The sequence below is a fragment of the Lithobates pipiens genome, unplaced genomic scaffold (genome assembly GCF_037356315.1).
Source record: "Lithobates pipiens isolate NorthernLeopardFrog02 unplaced genomic scaffold, aLitPip1_a1.2 Scaffold_18, whole genome shotgun sequence".
In the NCBI taxonomy this organism is placed as follows: Eukaryota; Metazoa; Chordata; class Amphibia; order Anura; family Ranidae; genus Lithobates; species Lithobates pipiens.
Genome location: NW_027507758.1, coordinates 27,485,702 through 27,495,286, shown reverse-complemented (window position 1 = coordinate 27,495,286; position 9,585 = coordinate 27,485,702).

Genomic DNA, 9,585 nt, shown 5'->3' with positions numbered 1-9,585 from the left:
CTAAAAATTAGATACAATGGCTCTGAAATTACAGAGCTCAATTCTTTTAGGATCCGTGGGTGGATGCCATCAGGTCCAGGTGCTTTATCCACCTTTATTCTGTCTAAATATTTCTGGACCATATCACTTTTGAGCCATTGTGGATCATTTGGGGCTGTGTCACTATCACCCCCATTATGGACATGCGCTCCCCCATGCTCTTTTGTGTACACAGAGCTGAAGAAAGTATTTAATAAATTAGCCTTCTCTTTGTCCCCAGTCACCCACTCTAGATTATTTTGTAAAGGGCCTACATGCTCAGTCTTGACCTTTTTACTATTAATATATTTGAAGAATTTTTTGGGGTTTGTCCTACTATCTTTTGCAATCTGTCGTTCGTTTTGAATTTTTGCATCCTTCCCATTCTTTGTAACATTTAAATGTCACTAGTGATCCTTCATTTTTATATTTTTTAAAAGCTCTTCTCTTATAGTTTATAGCTTTTTTAACTTTGGCTGTGAGCCACATAGGTTTTGTTTTTAGCCTTTTAAACTTATTGCCCATGGGAATATACTTTGCAGTGAGGTCCCAAACAGTCTTTTTGAAGAATTCCCATTTCTGTTCTGTGCCCATTGAAGCAAATATTCTCTCCCAGTCTAAGTCCTGAAGAGCAGCCCTAATCCTTGGAAAATTTGCTCTCTTGAAGTTAAGTGTTTTTATCTTACCCGTATGCATTTCTTGTTTAGCGCTAACATCAAAGGAAATCATGTTATGATCACTGCTACCCAGGTGTTCCTTTATCTGAACATTAGTAATAAGCTCTGCATGGTTTGAGATTACCAGGTCCAACAGAGCTTCATTCCTAGTTGGGGCCTCAATAAACTGGACCATAAAATTGTCCTGTAATAGGTTTATCATTTTTTGCCCTTTAACTGTCCCAGCAGTGCCATTACTCCAGTCAATTTCTGGGTAGTTAAAATCCCCCATTATTATCACTGTCCCAGCCCTTGCAGCCCTTTCCATCTGTGCAAGGAACTGAGTATCCACCTCCTCATTAACATTGGGTGGTCTATAACAAACTCCAACGATTAACTTTGAACTACACCCATCTAAATGCAGTTCCACCCATAATGCTTCAGACTCATCACACTCTCCATCCACCAGGTCCTCTTTCACACTTGCTTTGAGATCACTTCTCACATAGAGACAGACCCCGCCACCTTTCCTTTTTACCCTGTCTCTCCGAAAGAGTGCATAGCCAGGAATATTAATAGCCCAGTCATGTGAGGATTGAAGCCACGTTTCAGCAATACCGATTACATCATAGCTCTCCTCATGCACCACAGCTTCCAACTCACCTATTTTGCTTGGCAGACTTCTGGCATTGGTGTACAAACACTTTAATGCATTATTACATTTTGCTCTGGTGTTTTTCATATTTTTAGTAGTACAAATTGCCCTATAGTTTTCAATGGCTGTTTGCAACCTGGGAAATTTCTTGTCACCTGCCATATCCCACCCCCCATCTATCCCCATTCCACCCTCCATTAATGTCTGACCTCTAACTGACCTGTCTGCCCAATGTAATTCTGGTTCACCCTCCCCCCTCAAACCCAGTTTAAATACTCCTCCAGCCTTCCCATAAACCTCTCCCCCAGCACAGCAGACCCCCTTCCATTCAAGTGCAAACCATCGTTAGCATATAGGTTGCACCCCAAGGAAAAGTCAGCCCAGTGCTCTAGAAACCCAAATCCCTCCTCCCTACACCAGGTCTTTAGCCATGCATTCAGCTCTCTAATCACCCCCTGCCTTTCCTGTGTTGCGCATGGCACAGGCAATATTTCAGAGAATATCACCTTGGAGGCCCTTCCCTTCAACTTGCAGCCTAGTTCTCTAAATTGATTCTTAAGGAGCCTCCACCTTCCATGTATACGGTCATTGGTTCCAACGTGGAACAAGACTGCTGGGTCATACCCAGCCCCTCCCAGTAATTTATCCACCCGGTCCACCACATGCCGAATAGTGATGGACGAACGTTTCGCCCGGCGGTCGTTTCGCGGCGAATTTCCGACTTTCGCCGTCCGCGGGTTCGAACGCCTTTTTCCGTCGTTCGCCCCGGCGGACTTACGTGTTTAATGTATACAAGAACTTTAACCTTTCGTGACACGTTTATCATGTGTTACAGGACAACCAATTGAGACATGACAGCTCATGGACACTTGGACATTCCCCCTAACCTATAAATACACCCGATCCGGTGGCCATTTTACATTCTTTCTTCTGTCACTGTAGGGAAAGGATCCTGTGTGGAGTAGGGACAGAGAAAACGCTAGCTATTTGGTACACAAAAGTTCTTTTCAGGACTGGTATAGGTGTTAGGTCAGCAGCCTGAGTTTCTTTTGTCAGTTTAGATAAAGGGACAGAGCGCTGTATGCTGCTATTTTAGGGACAGCTCAGCCAGATTAGTCTTTCTTCATCATCATCATCATCATCATCATTAGCTGTTACTATCAGGTCCACAAAAGAGCTATTCCAGCTAATCGTTCCAGCCTACTCTTTTTTGCCAATTTGTATAGGGACAGGCAGGAAGCAGTGTGTCAGGCAGTGAGGATAATTTTAAAGACTTGCTGTTACTATTAGTTCCACAAAGGTTCTTTTCAGGACTGGTATCAGTGGTACGGTAATAGGCTTGTACACGTATAATATTCTTTCTTCCAAATATAGAAAGAATATTATACTTGACTGCTGCCCTTCTGCTGCAGTCTGCTAATCATTCACAACTCACTTGTTCCACAAAGCTCTTTATCAGGACTGGTAACTTGGTCTGTCTAGGGTGCTACGGTACATAGGCTTGGGTGCGGTACAGTCTGCTGTTCTGTAAGGACCGCTATCGGTCCACAATACATAGGGTTGCCGTGCACTACTGCTGACCGCTGCCCTATACTGCAGCAGTCCTTCAGCGGTATAGGGACTGACGCACAGTCTGCTAAACACTAATACACAACCTGCTTGGTCCACAAAAGTTCTTATAAGGACTGGTAACTTGGTATAGGGTGCTACGGTACATAGGCCTGAGTGCGTTACAGTCTGCTGTTCTGTAAGGACCGCTATCGGTCCACAATACATAGGGTTGACGTGCACTACTGCTGACCGCTGCCCTATACTGCAGCAGTCCTTCAGCGGTATAGGGACTGACGCACAGTCTGCTAAACACTAATACACAACCTGCTTGGTCCACAAAAGTTCTTATAAGGACTGGTAACTTGGTATAGGGTGCTACGGTACATAGGCCTGAGTGCAGTACAGTCTGCTGTTCTGTAAGGACCGCTATCGGTCCACAATACATAGGGTTGCCGTGCACTACTGCTGACCGCTGCCCTATACTGCAGCAGTCCTTCATTGGTATAGGGACTGACGTACAGTCTGCTAATCACTAACACACAACCTGCTTGGTCCACAAAAGTTCTTATAAGGACTGGTAACTTGGTATAGGGTGCTACGGTACATAGGCCTGAGTGCGTTACAGTCTGCTGTTCTGTAAGGACCGCTATCGGTCCACAATACATAGGGTTGACGTGCACTACTGCTGACCGCTGCCCTATACTGCAGCAGTCCTTCAGCGGTATAGGGACTGACGCACAGTCTGCTAAACACTAACACACAACCTGCTTGGTCCACAAAAGTTTTTATAAGGACTGGTAACTTGGTATAGGGTGCTACGGTACATAGGCCTGAGTGCGTTACAGTCTGCTGTTCTGTAAGGACCGCTATCGGTCCACAATACATAGGGTTGCCGTGCACTACTGCTGACCGCTGCCCTATACTGCAGCAGTCCTTCAGCGGTATAGGGACTGACGCACAGTCTGCTAAACACTAACACACAACCTGCTTGGTCCACAAAAGTTTTTATAAGGACTGGTAACTTGGTATAGGGTGCTACGGTACATAGGCCTGAGTGCAGTACAGTCTGCTGTTCTGTAAGGACCGCTATCGGTCCACAATACATAGGGTTGCCGTGCACTACTGCTGACCGCTGCCCTATACTGCAGCAGTCCTTCAGCGGTATAGGGACTGACGCACAGTCTGCTAAACACTAACACACAACCTGCTTGGTCCACAAAAGTTTTTATAAGGACTGGTAACTTGGTATAGGGTGCTACGGTACATAGGCCTGAGTGCAGTACAGTCTGCTGTTCTGTAAGGACCGCTATCGGTCCACAATACATAGGGTTGACGTGCACTACTGCTGACCGCTGCCCTATACTGCAGCAGTCCTTCAGCGGTATAGGGACTAAGAGTTTTGTCACAGGGTGATTTAAAAAATGACAGGCAGAGGAAGAGGCAGGCCCTTCCGCAGGGGTGGTAGGGGTAGGGCAGGAGCAACAGCCTTGAGCCAAAGTGGGAAGTTGCAGAAGGTGCGTTCAATTACTTTAAAGGACGCACCAGACTTGGTTGAGTGGCTCACTCAGCCTTATTCTTCTGCACCCTCCTCATCCTCTCGATCTGCACCCTCTTCTTCACTCTCTGCTATGTGCACCCCCAAAGACACTACCACCAACAACACCACCACCACCACATACCTTCCGCTTGAGTGCAAATGGGGGCCTTCATGCTCCAGTGTTTTAATAGGGACCCCCGTATAAAAAGCATGAGGGTCAAGGACCAGTACTGGGTGGCAACGTACTTAGATCCCCGGTACAAACACAAAATGGCGGAAATGTTACCGCCGTCGCAGAGGGCTGTCAGAATGCAGCACTTCCAGGCCTTGCTTCGAGAAATGCTGCATTCTGCTTTTGCGTGCGCTGGCAGAGGAGCAATTCCCACTCCCAGAGAAGGATTTGCGGGTACCAATCCAACAGCGCCTGCAAGAAGAGGCCGGTTTGAAGATGTGTTGGTGACTTCGGATATGAGGTCATTCTTTCAGCCGACCCATCGACAGGTGTCATCCGGATCCAGCATCAGGGAACGCCTAGACCGTCAGGTGTCCGACTACATTGGGTTAACGGCCGATGTGGACGCTCTGAGGAGTGATGAACCCCTAGACTACTGGGTGGGCAGGCTTGACCTCTGGCCAGAGCTTGCCCAATTTGCAATCGAACTGTTGGCTTGCCCCTCATCCAGTGTCCTGTCCGAAAGGACGTTCAGCGCAGCAGGGGGGATTGTGACCGATAAGCGTACTCGCCTAGCTCACGACAGTGTTAACTACCTCACATTTCTAAAAATGAATGAGGCATGGATCTCGGAGGAATTCAACACATGTGATCAGTAGACCATGTATATGTCTATAAACAATTTTTGGAATCAAGCACACAGACCTTCTTAATTCATTTGGCTCACTTCCCTGACCCAAAAAAGCACACCGTACTATATGCCCCTACCCTCCTCTTTGAAGAGGTTGAGCGGTGTCATATTTCTACTGGGGCTGCTTATTATGAGGGGTTCCCACCATCCCTGTGCTGTGCTGACTTCCTCCTGGGTGTTCTTATTATGAGGGGCTCCCACCATCCCTGTGCTGTGCTGACTTCCTCCTGGGGGTTCTTATTATGAGGGGATCACACCATCCCTGTGCTGTGCTGACTTCCTCCTGGGGCTGCTTACGGTGCTGCTGTCAGCGCTGTATGTCACGGAGCTGCTGTCAGCGCTGTATGTCACGGAGCTGCTGTCAGCGCTGTATGTCACGGAGCTGCTGTCAGCGCTGTATGTCACGGAGCTGCTGTCAGCGCTGTATGTCACGGAGCTGCTGTCAGCGCTGTATGTCACGGAGCTGCTGTCAGCGCTGTATGTCACGGAGCTGCTGTCAGCGCTGTATGTCACGGAGCTGCTGTCAGCGCTGTATGTCACGGAGCTGCTGTCAGCGCTGTATGTCACGGAGCTGCTGTCAGCGCTGTATGTCACGGAGCTGCTGTCAGCGCTGTATGTCACGGTGCTGCTGTCAGCGCTGTATGTCACGGAGCTGCTGTCAGTGCTGTATGTCACGGAGCTGCTGTCAGCGCTGTATGTCACGGAGCTGCTGTCAGCGCTGTATGTCACGGAGCTGCTGTCAGCGCTGTATGTCACGGTGCTGCTGTCAGCGCTGTATGTCACGGAGCTGCTGTCAGCGCTGTATGTCACGGAGCTGCTGTCAGCGCTGTATGTCACGGAGCTGCTGTCAGCGCTGTATGTCACGGAGCTGCTGTCAGCGCTGTATGTCACGGAGCTGCTGTCAGCGCTGTATGTCACGGAGCTGCTGTCAGTGCTGTATGTCACGGAGCTGCTGTCAGCGCTGTATGTCACGGAGCTGCTGTCAGCGCTGTATGTCACGGTGCTGCTGTCAGCGCTGTATGTCACGGAGCTGCTGTCAGCGCTGTATGTCACGGAGCTGCTGTCAGCGCTGTATGTCACGGAGCTGCTGTCAGCGCTGTATGTCACGGAGCTGCTGTCAGCGCTGTATGTCACGGAGCTGCTGTCAGCGCTGTATGTCACGGTGCTGATGTCAGTGCTCTGTATTACGGTGCTGCTGTCAGTGCTCTGTATCTCCTGCACCCTCTTGTTTGCCTACCCTGGTCCCTGACCTTCCCTCTCCTCCATTGCCTTCATTAGCTCCATAGTCCTGAATTGTCAGAACAATTTCCCAAATAAAAAAAAAATGCTTGTAGTTATCGATCCCAAATTCACCTCATACATGTATTATGCTATTGTCCAGGTGGTGGGACTACGTGCTACCCCCTAATAATTACCCCGTGGCCGCAAATTCGACCTAAAGGTTTGCGAAATTCGCCTCCCATTGAAGTCAATGGAGCCCGCGGCGAACGGTCGTTTTCGCGAACGTTTGTGTCCGTTCGCGTTTCGCGTTCGCGAAACGTCCCGTCGGAAGTTCGTCCATCACTAATGCCGAACCCTAGCACCAGGGAGACAGCAAACTATTCGGTTGAGGCGATCCTGGCGACAAATTATTCTATCAGTCCTTCTGATTATAGAATCCCCTATAACCACCAACTGTCTAGGCCTATCTGCATTCCCCTCACCTCCTCTACTAGATGGGCTGCTCTCCTGGCTGTTAGGGGGAGCAGTGACATCTAGGGCTGCCACCTCTGTGTTTGCCACCTCCACATTTTCACCCAACTCTGCAAATTTGTTTTGATGCACAAACACAGGACTGGCCTTCCTTTTCTGCAAGCCCCTTCCACTCCCTCTAACTACATTAACCCATCTTCCTATGTGATAATCCTGACTTGCCCCTCCACCCTCCACATCAACCCTACTGACCACCTGCTCAGCGAGCAGAGGACCCCTTTCAAGGTTGTCCTTTCTGCCCAGTGTTGCAACTTGCTCCTCCAGATCTCTAATGTGAGCTTACAGAAGGGCAACCTGCTCATATCTGTCACAGCGGTATGCATCCTGGAGCTCTTGCACCAGTTTTGCATACATGTGGCACACTGCGCACTGAGCAAAACCTTCAACCCTGCTAGCACTCATTTCCCAGTTACAATACAATTACTTTAAGGAAGTTTAAGATGTTACTTACAGGTTAGAGACTCCTGTCTTAACTCCTGTTTTCAACTCCTGGTTATTAACTCTCCACTTTAGTTCAAAATTCCACTTGTGTTCACAAAATCCACATGCAAGCCACCAACAGGGAGCAAGCTCCTTGAGGAGTTTGTATAACTACCTTTATACACCTGTGAACAATTAACCCCTCCCCTAAATTAGCAGGAAGAAAGAGAGAAAAGAAAAATGCTTTTTAAAAAGTGTCAGAAAAAAGGACTTTTAAAAACTGATAGCAAATGTATCAAATGAAGGAGAGGAAGAAAAAAAAACACCCCCAAAAACAACACTTGCAAGCAGAAGCAGTCAAAAGCACAACTCCTGGTTATTAACTCTCCACTTTAGTTCAAAATTCCACTTGTGTTCACAAAATCCACATGCAAGCCACCAACAGGGAGCAAGCTCCTTGAGGAGTTTGTATAACTACCTTTATACACCTGTGAACAATTAACCCCTCCCCTAAATTAGCAGGAAGAAAGAGAGAAAAGAAAAATGCTTTTTAAAAAGTGTCAGAAAAAAGGACTTTTAAAAACTGATAGCAAATGTATCAAATGAAGGAGAGGAAGAAAAAAAAACACCCCCAAAAACAACACTTGCAAGCAGAAGCAGTCAAAAGCACAACTCCTGGTTATTAACTCTCCACTTTAGTTCAAAATTCCACTTGTGTTCACAAAATCCACATGCAAGCCACCAACAGGGAGCAAGCTCCTTGAGGAGTTTGTATAACTACCTTTATACACCTGTGAACAATTAACCCCTCCCCTAAATTAGCAGGAAGAAAGAGAGAAAAGAAAAATGCTTTTTAAAAAGTGTCAGAAAAAAGGACTTTTAAAAACTGATAGCAAATGTATCAAATGAAGGAGAGGAAGAAAAAAAAACACCCCCAAAAACAACACTTGCAAGCAGAAGCAGTCAAAAGCACAACTCCTGGTTATTAACTCTCCACTTTAGTTCAAAATTCCACTTGTGTTCACAAAATCCACATGCAAGCCACCAACAGGGAGCAAGCTCCTTGAGGAGTTTGTATAACTACCTTTATACACCTGTGAACAATTAACCCCTCCCCTAAATTAGCAGGAAGAAAGAGAGAAAAGAAAAATGCTTTTTAAAAAGTGTCAGAAAAAAGGACTTTTAAAAACTGATAGCAAATGTATCAAATGAAGGAGAGGAAGAAAAAAAAACACCCCCAAAAACAACACTTGCAAGCAGAAGCAGTCAAAAGCACAACTCCTGGTTATTAACTCTCCACTTTAGTTCAAAATTCCACTTGTGTTCACAAAATCCACATGCAAGCCACCAACAGGGAGCAAGCTCCTTGAGGAGTTTGTATAACTACCTTTATACACCTGTGAACAATTAACCCCTCCCCTAAATTAGCAGGAAGAAAGAGAGAAAAGAAAAATGCTTTTTAAAAAGTGTCAGAAAAAAGGACTTTTAAAAACTGATAGCAAATGTATCAAATGAAGGAGAGGAAGAAAAAAAAACACCCCCAAAAACAACACTTGCAAGCAGAAGCAGTCAAAAGCACAACTCCTGGTTATTAACTCTCCACTTTAGTTCAAAATTCCACTTGTGTTCACAAAATCCACATGCAAGCCACCAACAGGGAGCAAGCTCCTTGAGGAGTTTGTATAACTACCTTTATACACCTGTGAACAATTAACCCCTCCCCTAAATTAGCAGGAAGAAAGAGAGAAAAGAAAAATGCTTTTTAAAAAGTGTCAGAAAAAAGGACTTTTAAAAACTGATAGCAAATGTATCAAATGAAGGAGAGGAAGAAAAAAAAACACCCCCAAAAACAACACTTGCAAGCAGAAGCAGTCAAAAGCACAACTCCTGGTTATTAACTCTCCACTTTAGTTCAAAATTCCACTTGTGTTCACAAAATCCACATGCAAGCCACCAACAGGGAGCAAGCTCCTTGAGGAGTTTGTATAACTACCTTTATACACCTGTGAACAATTAACCCCTCCCCTAAATTAGCAGGAAGAAAGAGAGAAAAGAAAAATGCTTTTTAAAAAGTGTCAGAAAAAAGGACTTTTAAAAACTGATAGCAAATGTATCAAATGAAGGAGAGGAAGA